Genomic DNA, 21932 nt, shown 5'->3' on the forward strand with positions numbered 1-21932 from the left:
CCACAGTCAGAGCTGGGACATGGAAAATGCCTAGGGATAAACCACCTGAAAACATTACTTTCTCAGCTCCAAAGACAAAGCCACAGACATCAGTGTCATTAAGACCACTGGGCATTTCAGGATATAAACCTGCCAAATGCAATATACTCTGCAAAACAAAATTGAGCAGATTATTCAGGTAAAATTGACTTCTTACTCAGTGATCATAAGCCCCAAATAGTTCAAGCATTTGTATTCTGAAACATGTCTAAATAGCCCATGTGGAAAGATAATATATATATACTTTTGTCTGCTTTATAAAAATGTGAGGAAAAAAACATTAAAGAGAGCGGATTGTTGCCTTTATATAAATTGTATGGCCAAAAGCATAATGTTTAATTTACTATATTTTGGATGTAATAAAAAGGCAATTCAAATATCTATCATAATTAGTGACTTCAGCACATGGAATTTATACAATACGTGTTTCTGAACATTAGAAATAAAAATACTTTTTTGACTTGAGTTCTATCTTAGAGAAAAAGAAGGGGGTAAGAAATTAACAATTACTGAGCGCCTTCTCAATGCCACTCACTTTACAAATGTAAGTTCATTTACTATGGTACAGTAAAGATCTATGACAAAAGAATAAGGAGGATGAAACACATTTCTATTTAGAACTCCAAGTTCCCAGATATCTAGACATGTTTATATTAGTTGCTGAGTATGGCTTTAGATTTAGGGAGGATCTACCAACTCATTTATTCCAAATAATTTATTCTTTTTGTGGTCCTCACTATATTTCCTCATACTTAGTCCGAAAATTAAATTTTCATTAAAAAAATCAATTCAGAAGAAATTCTGTCTCCAAATGTAATATCCAGGCATTGTCTTACAAGGCTGCCTTGCTCACTGAAAAGAATAAAGCAAGATGGGAACATCTATTGTGTTACATGAAAGTGACTTTCAGGATTTGACTAGCAAATTAGTGAATAGTCCACACCCACATAGAAACACACACAACCATCTGCACAGGAAATAAACACTCTGGAGAGCCAACAATAATAGTAGGAATATCAACAAACCCTTACATAACATTTACTGTGTGCCAGGCACTGATCTAACTACTTTACTAATATTACCTACTTCAACCTCTTTAACAATCCTATGAGACGAGTTTCACACATTTCAAAAGAAAGTAATAGATTAATACAGTGCTCATGGCCAAAGTGAATACTAGATGTAGGGCATACTATCATTGGAACTACCACCAGGGGATTCATGTCACAGTTTACTGAGTTTTCCCCTGACATTTTCTTCTTCCTCACCTACTTTTGTTTCTACTGCGCAGCCCTCAGGTTCTTTCTCAATATCTTCCTTATGTGGATACGACATGCATCTGTTTTACTAATTTACTACTAATTTACTAATTTACAACTAATTACTAATTACTAATTACTAATTTACTACTAATTTACTAATTTACAACTAATTTACTAATTAGTTGGTTTTACTAATTTACTGAAAAATATGAATACATTTTCTTTCTTAATTTTCAGAGTGAGTTTGTTGAGCATTTGCTTTTTCCTTTCTCTTAGAACACTTAAGATATGTTAGGAACCAACAGTAGTTCACATATGGAAGTGCTACTAAAGCATGAAGTATCTTTCAATGGACTAATTGTATTTTACATTAGACTAATGAAATTCTAATAGGGTAACCCACAGAACCTGCATGGGGCTACTGAAATGTCCTCAAATCATTTTTGTTCAACTTTCACCTGAGGAATACTTCTCCATCAGTTGATCAATAAGAATATTCAGGTATCAGCAACAACAAAAGCAAGGATTTTCTGTAAGATCCACTTAGTAAAACAGCTTTGGTTGTCCAAAATGGTTGATACTTAGTAGCGCCAGCCAAGTGGAGGACACGATGTGGGCACTTGTCTTCATAAGGCATCAACATAAAATCTCCAAGTTTAGAGCTGACATAGCAACTACTTAAATCATCAACATTTGAAGTAAGTCAGTTTTGGATCCCCCATAATTGAGAAATTTCAAGGCAATAATTTTAGTGGATTCCCCCAGGCTGAGATGGAGAAGCTAGGAGATAATAAGCAAGAGAGGTAACCCGGAAGAGATATGTAAGGTCAGCTATAGTGTTCCTTTAGAAAATGAAAAGTGTAAGACAAATGTAAATCTGGAAAAAGTATCTCTTTATTTCAAAGCGAGAAAAGGGAAAGGAAAAAGAAGGAACTTTAGGAAAGACAAAATAACATTTTCAGAGAATACATAGTCAGGAAGAGTAAGTGGTAGCAATCTAAACCTCTTGCCTATGTAGGATCGATACCCTTCCATATCTACAATGTATAAAATATATAAAATATGCCCCAAATTCCTAAAATATTTCAACTCCTCCTTACACTTCATCTGAAAGTAAATCTGGCACAGCAAACATTAAAGGTATCAAAGATGGTGCCAAGATGTGTCAAAGTCTTGAGTTCTCATACCATGTGTCATATTTTGAGAAAACAAATAATTCTTTATGGAAAGCTTTTTTGAATAATGGTTCCTTTGCCAGCTATTTCAGATAAGTGTTTCATGAATCTTGACTCTAATAATACCTCATATAAAATCAGGCCAAAGAATGACTAAGATTCCTTGCTGTTCTTGACGACATGAGCCAGACACCTTAAACAAACACGTAAGTCTTGTTATTATTATTATGACACTCAAGCTCATAATATTAAAGAGTATAAATATAAGCAGATATTTGGAGGCTCATCCCTTTACCAGACAAAGAAAAATTCTTACAAGTAGATTTCTGGCCCATAGGTCAAGGTGAATCAAATAATTGACCACTCTAGCAATGGCATTCAACCCAAAAAGGAGGTTTAGTATTTAAGTGAAAGCTCAAAGGGCTAAATGGGGATGGAACAACTAGCAACTTTCATCACTCCTCAAGCTGATAAAAATTGCCTCTATGAATCAAATAGCACTTCACTTTCATGGCTTTCCCGCCTCCACTAGGGCGAGGACTCCTCTGCACCCTATATTCTTTGCTCCTCCTCTGTGGAAAGGGACTCATTTTATGACTTGGAAGCCTTCTCATCATCTGATGCACTTTTAGCGTAATTCATTCAGAGACAATGCTGCATGGCTTTTCATGGTGGTCAATCTCTGCTCCTGTGAGAGTTGTGCCTATGTGCCTGTCAGTATTCAGTTGCCCCAGCAAGGAAGAAGACAGTTGATACTTAGTACTGCCGGCCAAGTGGAGGTCACAATGTGAGCACTTGTCTTCATGAGGCATCAGCATAAAATCTCCAAGTTTAGAACTGAGGGAAATGACCTGCTACCTGGAGGAAATTCAGGAGTCAGAGAGTTTAAATATTTCTTTTATAAATTAGGAAACTGAGGCATGGAGAGAATTAGGAGGTTCGTTTAAGGTCACCAGTTAACTCAAGACAAATGAGCTTCTAATTCAGGGTTGTTTTATCTAGAATTTGATCATTTTAATTGTCACACTGTGCATAGATAATTAATGTCATTTGTGTCTCCTTTTCCAAACTGTATTTACCTTTAAACCTCTCCAGATTTGCTATCTCCGTGCTTTGAACAGGTTACTTAACGTCTCTGAAATTGTTTCAAGTAAAAAACACGCCTAATATACATAACAAATGTAACTCTATTTTTCTTAGGATTATTTGGAGAATTAAATTGGACAAGATTTTTGGAAAATATGTTCTACTACTTTTAGAATGTGTCTGATATGTGTTAGTTCTCTACCATTACTCTTAGGGTGAGAGTGATAAAATGCATTGAAATAATAAAAATGTAGGTCATGGTATGTTTTATCAGAGGATGAGGGGGGAGGAAGAACAGAAATGTAACTTAACCTGGTTATATCACATCCTGGACAATTAGGCTTACTTATATGAAAATTCGTTATGCAATTATAATTGCATTCCAACTCGAAGAAGTTAACTATTAACTAAAATATTCACACCTCAATTGCAACTTCTACTTATAGCCCTGACCCTTTCCCTGCTATTCTTGCTAGATCTTCATGATTGGTAACTGATCACTACTCTCCTGATTTTTGGATCAATATTTCAAGATCAACATTAGGAGGCTAATACAATATTTCTTTGATAAATTATATTTATGAAATTTCATGTCTTGGAATTTTCAGATTGTAAATACATGGCATCTGAAACAACTTGAAAAATGAAGAGCCTGGATAGGTAATGAATAAGCCATTAATAAATACAAGGGTTTATGTGCAATGGGTTTAGTTTGGTCAGGGCTTCCATTAAATTATATTCAAAACTGGGCTCTCCCAGGGAGTCTCAAATATTTCCAGTGGAACAGAGGGAAAAAGGAGAGCCAGAGTAGAGACCTTCAATGAAATCTTTGGAGTAGGAGAAGGGAAACAGCACCTTCTCCTACAAAGACATTTAAATGCTACTGTATGTTACCATTTGATAAAACATTTTTGGAGAGACCTTATTTTTTATCGACTGCCTACCGACAGCATAAATTCAGAAAATCACCCTCAAACACCTGGGACACTCTAACAGCATTGTTTAATGTAATAGCACTGAGCCCTTAAGAGAGCCCATTCAGTCTCATTGCATTCAGAACCAGCAATTTCTCCGTCCTTGTTCCCACCATGTCTGGCTCCTTACCTGGCTTCTCTGCATGCACGAAGAACACTGTAACAGAAGCACAAAGGCACCAGGTAAAAGATGCTCTTTACAAATAATAATAAAATAAAATAGCAGCTTCAGGCAAAGTCAACTGATTTTTTTCCCTTTACAAATGTGGGGACATTATTTGAATAAGGAAACATTAAACAGCTCACAATATAGCGAGGGAAAGTCAAGCATTTCCTAAAATATCTTGATCGACACCCACTTCCTACGACAAGACTAAAAATACAGTATGTAAGCAAGTCTTCCAGAAAGAAAGTTGTGGCAGAGATTTCTTTTTTCTTTTCCTTTTTTTCAATCAGGACTCATAGACTGCAGTACAGTGTTATCAGCATTGCCAGACTAATTCAGCAGGCAGTCAGCTTCTCTCACACACATGCTTATCAGTTTCCTGTAAGAAGTTTGTCATTTAGTGAACTATGGGTATTAGGAACAAGTTACTGGAAGAGAAGTCTGCCAAGAATAAAACTTTAAAACCAGCCTATAAAGCAGGAGAATGTTATTAAGGCTTCAAAATCCATGTTTAAAGCAAACTATAATTGGCCATTGGGTAGACATTCTTAAAAACAGAAGGTCTCTTCCTAGCCAGCTCTCAATGTGGGCCACTTATTTACTTACCTTTTGGTGTTACTCTGAAAAATATGAGCACAATCACTTTAACCATCTTTTTTTTGGCACCAAGAATTTCTAAGGTTGATGCACTTCTCTTTTGTGTGCTTTAAGTGTGTTAATATATAGATTTCAGATAAATGGAAGCGATAAAGAAATTCAAATAGTCTACTTTTAAGTAACGTGTAAAGTTACACTAATATATATTTAGATAGAGAAAAATTATGCCTGATTAGGGCATAGACTAGGTGAGGGCAGTAAGGAACTGCACTTGGACACAAAATTTAGAGGGCACTAAACATCTCAGTGGTCAAGATAAATAGTACTTTAATTAATTAATTAATGTATTTTTAAATTGTATATATATTTAAGTATATAACATGATGTTTTAGACATTTCCTATTTTAAGATATTTTAAAAAGTCATAATTAATGCAAAAAAGAACCTATAACAAAGAAAATATCAAAATTTTAAATAAGGACAGGGCCAATTTTAGTGATGTCTCTCCCTGCCTTAGGCTCCAACATGGCTCCACATGGCACTGCTACTGATTGTGATTTTTATTTCAAAATTTCATTTTTAATTTATCATGGACTTTTTTGCATTTTAATTTTTTTAAATGTTGCATTTGAATATTATTTATCGTGACTGCTGTTGTTTTTGGTGACCCCTTAAATGCTATCTGAGGCAGGTACTCACTCACCTCATCCTAGTTTAGCTCTAACATAGATGCACACACACAATCCATGCATGCACTTCACAGTGGCGTCACCCCTGGTTCCCTGCACTGACCGGGGAGGTTGGACTTGTAAAAACGGAGGATAAAAGCTTTTTAATAATTTGCCCCCAAATCACATAACTATTAAGAGGGCAGCTAGAATGGGAACCCTGGTCGGTGGTATATCTGAGCCCCATATATTTTCTAGCTTTACTGAGGAATAATTGACCATTAAAAATTATATATATATATGGTTCATAACTTGATGATTTCATATACATGCACATTGAGAAATAATCACAGTTAAGCTTATTCACATATTAATCATTTCCTACAGTTACCATCATTTTGTGTGTGTGTTTATATATGTCTGTGTGAGAACACTTAAGAATGTTCTCACCAAATATTTGCCCTCTTAGCAAATTGTCAGTACACTATGCAATATTAATAACTATAGGTACAGTGTTGTGCATTCGATGTCCAGAAACTTGAATAGCTAAAGCTTTGTACCCTTTAACCATCACTCAACTTCCTGGTATCTCCTCAGCTTCTGGCAACCACCATCCTACTCACTGATTCTATAAATTTCACTACTTTAGATTTCACATATAAGTGACATTTTGAAGTATTTTAACCATTTTGCTACATTGTTTCTCCCTTTCTGTTCATAGTTATCATAACACAATAACAAATTCAATTCAACAAACACCTGTTAAGTATCTATTTCATCCCTTGGGGCACTTTGCTGGAAAATTTGAAGGTAAATAGGACACTTTTGTTTCATGACCCATGGAGAAATATATAAACCTATTTGACTAACTGTACTGAATGTGGCAATTGCCTTTTCCCCACTGATTAGCCTGCAATCACATAAACTCAATACTTCATTTCCATAGAGGCTGCATTGGCAACCAAGCTTGACCTTGGTGTGAGAAAGCGAGAAACAAAAGCAGGAAGTGTGGAGCATGTGACTTATCCCAAGTGCTGTTACTTTACCCTTTTTTTTTTCCATGTGACTTCATTTAACCTTCATAAAAATCATGTGTGATATTGATGCTTTTATTATTCTAATGGAGAGGTTCTCAGAGGTTCATAAACTGTTCAACATCACAAACGTAAACAGAACTGGGACTCAAACTCAGCTTTCTTCGACACTCCTTTTCTAGGATTCCTCACGAAGGACTTTATAAGCTTCTCTAAGTGCTAATACTTCCCTACTGCCTGTATTGGGAAAAGACAGGTCACTGTGTCGTACGCACGGCATGCCAGTGAATGTCCTTACTAGAAATGTTTTTGACCGTCCCAGTCCAAGAAAAAGCCAAGAAAGGTTTGCGAATACAGTACTCCTTTAGGGAAGTCGGCATTTTTTTTTTCTTCATTGTTTGCTTTGGCATATTTCAGATTTTAAACATATACAATTCACAGCAAATGGGATATAGTGCCTCCAGAAAGAATTATTCAAAAGTCTTTAATCAGAAATTTTGTTCTCATTTTCAGTGCCCTGAAACCACGTAGCTTTTCTTAGTACATTATCTTTGAATCAATCTATGCTAGGCCATCAGTAAGAAAAACAACTTTCAAATATCTCCCCCATTGTGCAAAAACTGTGATCTGGAACAGTACAGCATTAGTGGTGACAGAATAATAAGGCCATTTATACTTTTCTGCTTGGTAATTCATAAAACCAAGTTGCATCTAAGTAATTTTTTTAGCATTATGCTTTTGCCATGTCCGTGAACATATGCTAATGAATGAAATCAACAGATTTTTTTTTTCTTGTATAAACAAACCTTATCTTTTAAACCAGAAACGAATTCCCAAGCTAAGTCTCCAAATATACTTTCCTAAGCCCATGTGAAGTAATGCATTATATTATTTGGGGAATTATGCTACAAAGAAAAAGATGAAAATTTTATATTTATTTAAACCTAATAAGAAAATAGTGTGAATTGAACACGTGTTTATCTTCATTCTTGCCTGAAACCACACTTAAATGACAAGGAATTTTAAAAAGTATTAATCAATGAGAGCATAGTAATAAGAGAGCAAACAATAATAGATAAGTGATATCAAATCATTTTTGGAAGATAAAGAGAATGGAGGAAAAAACACCTGATAAAGCAAAGTAGTGGAGGCTTCAAGTAACTATCTGGGGGGTTACTGATGAAAGATCAGCTCAGTGAACTCTCAGATCCTCTAACCGCTCAATGACAGAAGGTGTGAGGTACCTCAGGTGTGGGTGCAAACAGAGAGCATACCTCCTTCCCTTCCTCTCCTCTTTCTCCAACTGAGAAAATGGACTTCGAAGACTCACTAAGTGGGAACATGGGCACAAAGAAAAGAAGTGGTGAGAAATGAGGAGCTAAAACAAAAATAGATGTATTTAGTTAAAGTCTAAAAACTAAATGGGAATACCCACCCCTAAGCCCCGTGCCCCTACTCCTTATCCAGATGCTAATATCCAGCACACCACTAACCACACACACTGTCCTATGGGAGAGTAGAAGCTCTTTCTCAGGAGAAACAGAAAGATCGCAGAGAAAGGCCGTTCAGACACTGACATTTTGGAGGCTGTCAAGGAAAAGCCTGCTTCCTACCCAATCACCCTGCAATGAAATTCACCAGGCCACAAGCGCTGCCATCAATTCATTAACATGCCATTCTTAAATATGAACGGACAGGAAGATCACAACATATTTGAGGAAAGCCTCCATCATGAAAAGCAGAGGCCAAAACAATTGAGGATAAAATTCAGAGAGGCAATGTTAGGGGAAGAAGAGAGTACTTTTTTAAAAAAAGAGAGCAATAACTCGGGAGGCTGAGGCAGGAGAATGGTGTGAACCCGGGAGGAGGAGCTTGCAGAGAGGCGAGATCGAGCCACTGCACTCCAGCCTGGGCGACAGAGTGAGACTTCGTCTCAACAACAACAACAACAACAACAACAAAAAAAAAAAAAAAAAAAAAAGAGAGAGAGAGAGAGAGAGAGCAATAGTTAATAACCTCAGAGAAGCAGAAATTAATATTGCGCCCATTAAAAAAACCCAAAAGAATGATGTGATGCAAATGAGCTAAGAAGAGCTCTACGAAATTAAAATTATGATAGGAATAATTAAATTATCAATAGAACTATTAGAAGGTTAAGTTAAAGGTATCTTCCATCGAGTAGAAATAGAAAGACAGTAAGATGGGGCGGGCGCAGTGGCTCACGCCTGTTATCTCAGCACTTTGGGAGGCCGAGGTGAGTGAATCACCCGAGGTCAGGAGTTGGAGACCAGCCTGGCCAATGCGGGGAAACCCCGTTTCTACTAAAAATACAAAATTAGCCGGGCTTGGTGGCAGGCGCCTGTAATCCCAGCTACTTGGGGGGCTGAGGCATGAGAATCGTTTAAACCTGGGAGGCAGAGGTTGCAGTGAGCTGAGACTGCACCCACTGCACTCCAGCCTGGGGGATAGAGCGAGACTCTGAATTACCTAGAGACAAATGTGACATGTGTCTCTGTCTTTAATCAGAAATTTCGTTCTCATTTTCAGTGTCCTGAAACCACGTAGCTTTTCTTAGTACATTGTCTTTGAATCAATCCATGTTAGGCCATCAGTAAGAAAAACAACTTTCAAATTTTTGAGACACTACATTTTTATTTTTCTGTTGCTTTTTTAAATTTTTGATTTGGGGGCATATGTGCATTTTTAAAAGAATAAACTCCTCCATGCTCTTCCTCTCCACTGTAAGACATGCTTCATTCAAAGGAGGCAACAGTCTTGCTAGGGACAACATGAAATACAGGACACAGGAATCTTGGGATCCAACAACTGTAGAAGTTCAGAAATGTCCAAGGCACTGGCCAATGTGGCCAATGAGACGCTGTGCTATAACAGCTGCACAGAAAGCCTTGAGACCTGCTGGTCTAGATTAGGGCAGGAGGTCAGAGAGCATGAGGACAGAAGAACAAAAAAAGAATGGAGCAGATAGATTTTCTGACAGATGAGACCATGTGCTATTGAAAGTTGTGGAAAAAAGTATCTTCCCAACCATAAGCAAGAAAAAAAATTAAGACAATATTTAACTCCTAGAAAAATAAAAAGAAATTATTCAATAAAGCAAAAGTAATTATAGGCCATTACTTGGTTCCACCATGAACAGCGGATTCAAAGGCATAATAAAGAAAACATAAAATACTGATTTAATTAAATCTATAATATAATTATCTTTGGAGAATGGGGGAGGGTATGTGTGGAATTCTAATTTAGAAATTTTAGATATACTGCCTACAATGATAAATCAACCAAGAGCAATACACTCCTGTTATTAGTAAGAAAAATATAAACCCCAGAAGAAATATATAGGAGAATTCAAAGTGGCAGCTTCCACTGATCAGTACTTGGGAGTGGGGAGAGCTAGGGCAGAATGTTGGTTTTGTTGTTGTTGCTCTAAACCTTAAAGCACTATCTGACTTTCACTCAACTATGGGCATGTGTTCATTTGTTAAATGCACACACACAGACACACACACATATACACACGTGTAAGCACACACACATATATACAGATTAATAAAAAGCAAAAAACTTAATAGATTCCTTTTAACTGCCTTACTGCAAATACCTCTTTCTGAAGAACAAAGGTAGACATCACTGATTTACATGGTCAGAAAAGAGCCTCATTTGCCTGTATTCAGAAAATTCTTGATTTGCATGTTTATGTAAAAAAAAAATAAAGCAAGGAAAGAAATTAAATACTAAACAAAGATGTAAAATGCTTCAAATATTCAGCAAGATAGCTGCATTATCACTTATACTGTAACCAATTTGGGGCCATAATAAATGAATATTCTACAACCTTTGTGTATGTGGCTTCTTGGGTTCTTTCAACTTGTCAATGTTGTCAGATTATGACAAGAATATTGGGTAAGGGGATGAAAAGCTCTTAACAGGAAATTGGCTAATACAGTCAGACTTCAAAATGAAACACTTTGAAGCTGTTACTAGCCTTAGATAGATGTATATGAAATCTTCAGTAACTATTAAATGAAAGGGCCAAGATGTAGAATATAGCACATATACTCTACAAGACACAAACACACACATAACTATCTACGCTCATGGATAAAAAGACTTTGGGAGGACATGTATTAAACTGCTAACAATGTCGGCCTCTGCGGAAGAAGTCTCGGGGGACGGATTCAGATTTCATTCAAAACTCTTTCAATATTCTGAGCTTTAAAAATCGATGCATATGTGGCTTTTTTTTCAATAAAAAAGTGGCTCATAAAGATACATTAGATGCCAATTCTCATCATACTCCTGCTAAAATAGATGGTGTTGAGGAAGAATGGAAAGATTGATCAAATTATACAAAAGGGAAAAGGAATATGATTTTACTTACGTAGAACTAACACACAGAGTTATCTGTTGGTGATAAGATTTGGGGTGATTGCTGTTTCTTTGTAATTTTTTTGAAGTTTAAATATTTTCTATAGTTATACTTGTATTTCTTTTAAAATGAAAAAAAGATTACTGAAAAAAATAAAGAGAAGAAAATGTCATTCCTTTATCAGTTCTCTAGGGCACAGAAGATGTGCAGTCAGAATGCAGCTTTTTTGGAAGGGGAGGGTGAGCATCTGGGTATTACATTTGCAGATGGACTTCATACCCAGCATATGGGAAATTTTCTCAAGGAAAATCATTTCTGTAGAGGCACAAGTTGCTATTTAAACCTTGGCAGACTAGGTCTTTTTATGTTTGACTTTTCTCTCTCCATATGAGAATTAAGCATATGCTCAGATTTTCTTAAGGAGTTTCCTTATTATTGAAGTTAATTTGTTTCTTCGTAAAGATTGTAAATTTATAGAATGTGAAATTTGATAGCTAGATTTTTTTTGCTTGTCCTTTAGGACTATTTATTTTCTCTTCCTGCTTCTTAAGTTGTCACATATGTTACAACAAGGGGTAAGGAAACAAAAAAACAGCATAAACCAATGCGAAGAAATACACAGAACTAGTGGCACTTGAACCAAGCAGGCATAGCGCCATTTCAGAATAACAAGCAACTTTATTCTCAATTTACCAGAGGTTATAGCTCTAAAAATCACAAGTACTTTTCATGAGAAGTAAATGCCTTTATAAAGGTCAATGCAGCATTTATAAGCTTTATTGCATGTTTTCTGTCCTTTTCTGAGGTATGTAAAAAGAACACAATGGACATTTTTTTTAATCAGTCTGCTGCAACGTGACTAGTTTGCCTCCAACTAAGTAAGCTGTTTTGATGTGGGGCCATTTTTAACCACAACAATAACCCAAAAAACAAATTCCTTTAGTGGCTCAAAGTAAGAAACAAACATAAAATATGCAGTGGCATGTGATATTAGGGGACAAATGAAAAACATCTAACTAGGAGCAATAGTGACAAGAAGCAGGAGGTATCCCAAAAATGTCTTCACTTCAGATAATTTGCCCCTTAAAATCAGAGGATTTAAGGAGGAACTCCTTTCCCCAGGAAGAAATCTGGCTCCTTCAATTTCCTGTCCTGCTTTGGAGACAAAAGTCTGAAATTCTTCCAGTGCTTAGAGACTTGAGTTCCCCAGTGAACATTTTACAAAACATTAGCAGCTCTAACGGTTTTCACTATTTAATGGCCTCTAACATCATGCATCAAAATGAAAATTAATACAAAGTTTAGAAAGTTTAAGTAATAGTTACTCACAGTCTACAGATTAGGCCTGGATCTAACCGTCTTTTTTGGTTGTTGTTGAGATGGCATCTCACTCTGTCATCAGGCTGGAGTGTAGTGGCGCGATCTCGGCTCACTGCAACCTCCGACTCCCTGGTTCAAGCATTTCTCCTGCCTCAGCCTCCCGAGTAGCTGGGATTACAGGCACGTGCCACCACGCCCAGCTAATTTTTGTTTATTTAGTAGAGACGTGGTTTCACCATGTTGGCTAAGATGGTCTCGATCTCCTGACCTCGTGATCCACCTACCTCAGCCTCCCAAAGTGCTGGGATTCCAGGCGTGAGCCACTGTGCCCGGCCCTAATCATTTTTATATTCTATTCGGTCTTTTCTGCAAAAGACATTTGAGAATCAAAAGATGGAGGGCCCAAACTTTGGGACTTCTTTCATCAATAAATTATATTGTTTTGAGCAATTAGTTTTTCTGGGGCATAATTTTCATATCTATAAATGAAGTGATGGGGCAGATACATTCTGATGCCCCTCTTGATTTTAATATTCAATGACAAAGACATGCTGTTCTTTCATAGAGCACTTTGTTCCCTCCATTAAAAGAAGAACCTGGAGATTTATTGAGTTGTGACAACCACTCTTTGTCTCTAGGGAAGTAAACATTTCCCCTACCCCACTACAGCCCTCAGACTAAATCTGGCCAGCCACCTGTTTTTCTAAATAACTTTTTATTGGAAGATAGCCACACCTATTTGTTTGCTTATTGTCTGTGGTGGCTTTCAGGCTACAATGGCACAGTTGAGTATTCAGCTGGAGACCATCTGCCATGGAATACCTAAAATAGTTAGTAGCTGGCTCTTTAGAGAAAGAATCTTTACATCCTTGGTCTATAGGATCTTTGAACTGCTAAAGACTTTCTTAGCCCCTAGGAGTTGTGGGAACCTGAAGCAGATGTCCAGGGGGCCATGCAGGAGACTTGCACACACAGCAAAAAGCAGGCCCTAGACCCCCTTTTAGTCATTTCCCGTCCTGCTCACTCCTCAAAAGAGGACCCTTACTCCCAATTGAGTAAAGTTCAATGTCCAGATTCTTAAGATTAAAAGAATAGCTTTCATCTAGAGCATCCAGCTATTCTGTGCCAAATGATTGTTTTGATTTTTTTAAAAAGAGCTTAATTCTTCTGGGTTTGTGCATTTTTATTAATCCCTGACCAGTATTCAAAATTTTGGGTTGGTCATCACTGACTTTTGTGTAAATATGATTAAAGCAATGGACCCTCCTCAGGAAAACGTGCCTACATAATGCAAATAACATTGTATACCCAACTTTTGAGGGCTGTAGGGAGTAGACAACATTAAGATTTCAGAACACATAGCCACCATAGTTTCTAAATGAGATAATTTGTGAAATAATCTTACTACAAAAGTTAGCATTATTATATAGAATTCAATGCCAATGTAACACAGCAGAAAGAATGTCAAATGAGGAGTTGAAAGAATAAAGTTATGCATCATCTCTGCTGCTGGCTAGCCATGAGAGCCACTGAAGCACTCTATGCTTTGGGTTCCTCATTTATTAATAGGGAAAATAATAAATGTCCTGTATACTCCACAGGCTGTGATAAGAATCAAATGAGGTATTGTTAAGGAAATATTTTATAAACCATAAAAGTCAGCTCATTTGAGTAGTAATTTTGACTACCCATTTTGCAGATAGAGGGAACAAAGGACAACAGATCCTTTGTATTCAGAATGTATTTGAAATGCAGATTCTCAGGTACTGAACTAGACCTAGTGAATTAGAATTTGCATTTTAACAAGATCCCTCTGTGATTTGTGTGCATGTTAAAATTTGAGGAGCATTTCCATAGAAAGTTCTCTCTGCAAAGTGCAAACCACTTCCTAAGGCTGATCTTCAGGTAAAAAAACTGAGGCCTGCAGAGCCTATAGGACATGCTGAGATTTTGTACAAGTCAAGCTGTAAAGCGATGGGAGCAAAACAAACATTAGATTTTAGAAATGATTTTTAAATAGTTCTGTGCTCGGGTCACTCACTGCCCAGTGAAAGAAAAGCACATTAAAGAAGCAAAACATTCTGTAAGGAACCTTAAAAACAGCTTGACCAGGATGCTGAAATCCACAAAAAGTTAGATCTATTTGTCATGAGTTTAGGGAACCATTCGCAGGACAAGTCAGATTTCTAGACCTTCTCTTCTTCTGCAAAATTGTCAAATGATGAACAGTATCTATTTTTCTGTAATACCTCATTAAGATGGAGTAAAATCAGTTATGAAAACTAGGCTTTGCTGACTACTCTCCATACCACTCATCAAGGATCAGGGACATAAGATACAAGAAGATATGGAGAGAGCACAAAGAATGACCAGGGATGTAAAAAACTACTGCTGACAGTGTCATCAAGAAAAACAAATGAGAGCCTTATGTGCGTAGCAAAATTTCTTTTGGTGACCAAGGAAGGCACCTGATCTCTACCTTTGCGTTCTCCGCCACCATATGCAACTTGCTGCTTGGGGAGTAGGAGTGTAGTCATGAGAATTAAAAGAGAAGAAAAGAGAAGTTTTAAACCTAAGAGCTTACATAGAGAGCTTAGACCATTGGGAGATTCTGATCTAGTAAGGTGACTGGACATTCCTGAGGACTTCTGGCCTCTGAGCCACCTCTCCTCTTGAAAGCCAGAGTTGCCAGAGTGTCATTGAAACGACAGAAAACACAGTGGATTAGAAAGTTTCTGAAACTGTTTAGGTTGCTACAACAAAACACCATAGACTGGGTAGCTTATACACAACAGGAACTTATTTCTCACAGTTCTAAAGAATGGATGCCCAAGATCCAGGTGCAAGGAGATTTGATATGCGGTGGGGGCTTGATTCCTGGTTCATAGATAATGCCTTCTTGTGGTGTTCTCACAGGATGGAAGGGGCTAGCTAACTTTGGGGGTCTCTTTTATAAGCATGAACCCTGAGCATGGTAGATTGGGATGGAAGGAAGAGATCCAGGAGGCGATTACATTTTAATAATGGTAAATTTTAAAGCTGCTGCTGCTTACACACCAGGAGTGTAAGGGGAAAAGAGTTTGTAAGAAAAAGGCTCAATCTGAAACCCTAGTTCTGTCACTTACCACTGCTGTGTGACCTCATGTTCTACAGCCTACCTCTCTGAGCTTCATCCGAACATTGCAAATATTGTCACATATCATACAATGCTATTACGACAATTAAGTAAAATAATGATCAGCAAATATTGACAAATCATAGGTGCCTATCTACCTTTTATAATAAAGCTTAATATTTTTACTAATACTCTCATAGTCAGCGTCCGCTGTAGGTTCAGTGTTGTATCAAATTATTTGTACCAGATCCTTAATTAAATCAAATTGAAGAAGTTTTAAAATATAAAAGAATTTAATGCTTAAGTTAGAGTGTTCCAGCCCTGGTTGTCCTCAGCTCACCCTTCAGGCTTAGTTATCTAACAACAGTATTTGCCTGCTCTAAGATCACCCAGTGTGAATGGAAAAGCCATCTAAGTCTTTTTCATGTAATTATGTACACAGTTGCTGTAGGCCTCAGGGGCCCCATTGGACCTCTAATAACGAAGAAGCCTGGAAAGTCTGTGCCTCCCCAAATTACAGCAGTGACAGGCTATGGACTCACCCCAGTAACAGATGGTTTTATTAGTGGCCACTGCCAGACACTTGGCTGAGGGCGGGGCACATAGCCATTAGCGTCTGCTCCACTTTGGTGGAATGGTAGCCGTGTGCAAAAGAAAAGCTGGGTCTAAAAATAATTGACAGTGAGGGAGACAATGTACTTTTTATGTCACCCGGGGAGAAAACAAGCTAAAATAAAAATTTTTAAAAATCCTTTCCCTTGGCTCCTGAAACAGGAAAGATAAGCTCAAGTAATTGTGATATTTCCATGGAAGAGAAGGTTAGGATGTCTCCTAGTGGGAGAAAAATAAAGAAGGGGACAGAATGTCATAGGTGCCTAACACTCAGTGAATTTGTGGGAAGAAATTCTGACTCTGGCTACTTGGCAAACAAATTAAAAAATAAAATAAAAAGCTTTTCTCCCACTAATGCCACTTCAGATTATAGGCACTCAGTATGATTATCAAATAGCACAGAAGAAGAGTGACAGGCTCTATTCTCAATGGCAAACAGAAAATATGATTTTTAACAAACAAAACAATATTAATTCAAGACCTAGCATGTAAAAGCTAATAATTTGCTACAAAGATAAGTAAAAGAACTTAAGGTATACATTTGAAAGATCTAATAGTCTAGGGTAATTTTCTCAAATAGAAATGACTATGTGGCAATACTATCATAGCAGAGTCCAGAAAACTCTCACTTTCTTCTCCCACTTGGCATTTGGATCTCGACACTGTGAACAGTTGCTTTTCCTGTTTATTTTTTTTTTTTTAATCAAGTTCTGGTAGATTTTCCTATTTCCTTGGAGCTAAGCCAGAGTCGGAGCATATTAGAGAAACTCACTGCTGCAGTAACTAATTATCAGTCTTAACTTTGCACTGCTGTGTCACAAGTTACCACACATCTAGCAGCTTAAACCACACACATTTCCTAAATTGTTCTATTAAGACCAGCATTATCCTTATACTAAAACCCAACAAGAACACCATAAGAAAACTGCAAATCAATATCTCTCATAAATATAAATGCAAAAATCCTCAACAAAATATTGGCAAATCTAATCCAAAAATACATAAAAAATTAGACATCACTACCAAGTGGGATTTATCCTAGGTAGGCAAGGCTAGTTCAAAATTTGAGAATTATTTAATGTAATTCATCACATCAACAAAAGCTGGAACAACTGGATATCCACATGCAGAAAAAAATTTTTTTAAAAAGGAATCTACACACAGACCTTCAGACCTTACACTTTCACAAAAATAAACTAAAAGTGGATCACAGACATACATGTAAAATACAAAACTATAAAAATCATGGAAGGTAACACGGGAACACATCTACATGACATTTGGGTTTGATGATGACTTTTTAGATGGAACACAAGGCATGATCCATGCAAGAAAGGCTTGACAAACTGTACTTCCTTAAAATTAAGAATTCCTCTCCTTGAAAGACATCGTCAAGAGAAAAATAAGTCAAGACATATTTGCAAAACACATATCTGATAACGGACTCTCATCCAAAATATACAAAGAACTATTCAAGCTCAACAATTAGAGAACACAATTTAAAAATGGGCCAAATACCTTGGCAGACACCTCAGCAAAGAATACATACAAATGACAAATAAGCCAATGAAAAGATTCTTCACATTATATGTCATCAGGAAAATGCAAGTTAAAACAACTGTGAGATGGATGTCACTACACACACATTAAAATGACCAAAATCCAGAACACTAACAACATGAAACATCGGCTAGGATGTGAAGCAACTGGAACTCTGATTCATTGCTGGTGGAAACAAAATCCTAGAGCCACTTTGGAAGACAGTTTGGTGGTTTCTTACAAAACTAAACATATTCTTATTTTATGAGGCAGTAATCACACTCCTTGATATCTACCCAAAGGAGTTGAAAAGTTATGTCCACAGAAAATTCTACAAACAACTGTTTAAAGCAGCTTTATTCTTTATTCATAATTGCCCAAACTTTGAAGCAACCAAGCTGTTTTTACATAGGTGAATAGATAAATAAACTGTGGTACATCCAGGCAATGGAATATCAGTCAAAGCTAAAAATAATTGAACCATCTATTAAGTCATGGAGAGATATGAAGAAACCCTAAATCCATATTATCAAGTGAAACGAGCAAATTTGAAGAGGCCCCATGCTATATGATTCCAACTATATGACAAAATGGAAAAGGAAAAACTATGGAGATAGTGAAAGATCAGTGGTTTTCAGGAATTTGGGGGCAGGAGTGGGGGATGCATAGGCAGAACACAGAGGTTGTTTAGGGCAGTGAAAATACCCCATATAATGCCATAACCATGGAAATATACCATTATACATTTGTCTAAATATTAGAAGCGTTCTCAAACCCATAAAATGTACAACACCAACAGTGAACCCTAGTGCTGTAGTGTAAACTATGGACACTGGCAACAATGATGTGTCAATGTAAGTTCATGGATTGTAACAAATGTACCTCTCTGGTGGGGGATTTTGATAATGGGGAAGACTATGCGTTAGTTGGGGTATAGGAATATGGGAAATTTCTATACCTGCCTTTTAATTTTGCTGTGAACCAATAACTGCTCTAAAAAATCATCACACAAAAAATAAAAATACACACAACTCTCTCATGACACAGGTTGTCTGGTTCTTTGGCGCATGGCCTCACTCGGCTGAAATCAAGATGTCAGCTAGAACTGCTTTCTCCTGGAGGCTCAGGACCCTTTTCGAAGTTCACTGGTTTTAGCATCATTCAAATCCAGAGGTCTGTACAACTGAAGTCTTTGTGCTTTTTGTATCTCTAGACGCGGGACCACACTCAACTCCTAGAGACATCCTTGGGTCCTTACCATTGGTCCCCTTTTCTCACAGCATGGGAGCTTGCTTCTTCAAGGATAGCAGGGGAAGCATCTGCTGCAGTTTCTTGTCTCTTCAATTGGCTCATCTAATGAGGTCAGTCCCACCAGGATAATCTCCTTTTTGATTAACTCAGCGTCAACTAATTAGAAACCTTATTTATATCTGTAAAATTTTTTCATCTATGCCACATAATGTAATCTAAGCAGGGATGTGACAGCTCATCACAGTCACAGGTATCCCAGCCACTCAAAGAAGGGGGAGCTGATCATATAAACCATGCACATCAGAGAGTGAGAATCTTGGGGGCTATTTTAGAATTCTCAGTGATACTTTATTTTATAAAGTAAAATTTGCATAAGATTAACAATTTTAAAATGTACAATTCAGTAGCATTTACTAAATTCACAATGTTGTGCAATAATAACGTCTATATAGTTCAAAAATATTTTCATCCTCAAAAGAAAATCCCATGCCCAGTAAGCAGTCACTCTCCATTACCTCTCCCTTTGGCCTCTGACAAACATTAATCTGCTTTACAGGTCTATGGATTCACCTATCCTGAATATTCCATATAAGCGGAACTATACAATACATGACCTTTTGTGTCTGACGTATTTCACTTAGCATGTTTTCAAGGTTCATCCACACTGTAGCATGTACTTGATTTTCATTCATTTTTATGGCAGAAACATACTCTGCTGCATGGATGCACCACCATTTATTTACCTATTAAGCAGTTGATGGATGTTGTTTCCACCTTTTGGCAGTTGGGAATAGTGCTGCTATAAATATTCCCATACATGTTTTTTGGAATGCTTGTTTTCTTTTGGGGATCTACCTAAGAGTGGAATTGCCAAGTCATATGGTAACTGCCCAGCTATTTTCCACAGTGACTGCACCATTTTATATTCCCACCAGCAATGCGTAAGTGTTCCAGTTTCTCTACATCCTCATTAACACTTGTTTTGTAAATTATAGGCATCCTAGTGGGTATGGAGTATTTGTGGTTTCCGTTTTCATTTGTATTTACCTAAAAACCATTGGTATTAAGTATATTTTCACGTGATTTTTGACTTTTTATATTGTGGCCATTTATAGATCTTCTTTGGAGGAAAGGCTATTCAAGTCTGTTGTTTATTTTTCAATTGGATTGTTTTTCCTTTTGTCATCGAGTTCTAAGAGTCCTTTTCATATTCTGAGTATTAGACCTTAACAGGCATTTGATTCCAGATACTTTCTCCCTTTCTGTAGGTTGTATTTCACTTATTTATAATACATGCAAATTTTAATTTTGAAGTCCATTTTATATATTTTTTCTTGTTACTTTTACTTTTGAAATGATATGTAAAAATTCATTGCCATATCTAAGACAATGAAGATTTTCCTCTATGTTTTCTTCTCAGAGTTTTATAGCTTTAGAATGCACATAGAGGCCTTTGATCCATTTTGAGTTAAATTTTGAATAATGTGTGAGATAGGAATCCAATTCATTTTTTCGCATGTAGATACCCAGTTGTCTCAGAAATATTGGTTGAAAAGACCATTATTTCCAAAGATTATTCTTTAATCTTGTGAAAAATCAGCCAAAGATTTATGGATTTATTTCTGGACTATCACTTCTAATCTAATTATCTCTATGCCTAGCCTATGGCAGTACCATACTGCTTTGATTTTTATAGCTTTGTAGTAAGTTTTGAAACTCGAATGTATGAAATATTCAACTTTATTTTCCCTTTTCAAGATTGTTTTGACTATTTTGAATGCCTTACAATTTCACATAAATTATAAGATCTATGTGTTCATTTACACAAAAAATGTTTATTGGGCTTTTGATAGGGATGGCATTGAATCTTTAGATTGCCTTGGGTAGTAGTACCAACCTTAGCAATATTAAATCTATCCAATCCATTAACATGGAATTTCCTTTCATTTACTTAAGTCTTCTTTAAATTTTAGCAATGTTGTAGTTTTCAGAGTTTTCAGAATAAAAGTTGAACATCTAGTAGGTTAATTTTTTTCCTAAAAGCTGGGCATACTGGCACAAGCCTGTAGTCTCAGCCACTATGGAGGCTAAGGCAGGAGCATTGCTTGAATCAAGGAATTTAAGGCCAGCTCGGGCAACAGAGTGAGACCTTGCTATTTTTTATTTAATTATTCTATTAAAAAATAATTTATTTCCAAGTGTTTTTATTCTATTGTAAGTGGAACTGTTTTTCTAAGTTCCTCTTTGGATTGTTCAATTATTGCTGGTGTATAAAAATACAATTGTCTTTTGTTTGTTGATCTTGTTTATTGGCTCTAAGAGTTTTTTTGTGGATTCCTTAGGATTTTCTACATAAAATATTATGTTATCGGCACATAGTTTCACTTCTTTTTCAATTTGTATACTTTTGTTTCTTTTTCTTGCCTAATTGCTATGTCTAGAACTTCCAGTAGCAGCAACCTTTTTGTTCCTGATTTTAGGAAGAAAGCTCTTACTCTTTCACCATTAAGTGTACTATTTATTAGCTGTAAGTTTTTCTTAAATGCCCTTTACCATATTGAAAAAGTCTCCTTTTATTCTTAATTTGAATTTTGTTTTGTTTTGTCAAGTAATTTTTCTGCATCAATTTAGATGGCCATGTATTTTTCCCTTCATTCTATTAATATTCTTTATTACATTGATTCATTGATTTCATATGTTGAATCAC

At 36.5% G+C, this 21932-nt stretch overlaps 1 protein-coding gene across 1 annotated transcript in view; it reads right to left on the bottom strand.

Annotated features, from left to right (window-relative positions):
- The window catches only part of ZNF385D (zinc finger protein 385D), a gene marked incomplete in the record, with an annotated part of 956631 nt that overhangs the window by 358415 nt on the left and 576284 nt on the right, over nt 1–21932 (bottom strand). The window contains 1 exon segment of the mRNA NM_001302426.1: nt 9542–9553.

Source organism: Pan troglodytes, chromosome 2 (genome assembly GCF_028858775.2).
Source record: "Pan troglodytes isolate AG18354 chromosome 2, NHGRI_mPanTro3-v2.0_pri, whole genome shotgun sequence".
Classification (NCBI taxonomy): Eukaryota; Metazoa; Chordata; class Mammalia; order Primates; family Hominidae; genus Pan; species Pan troglodytes.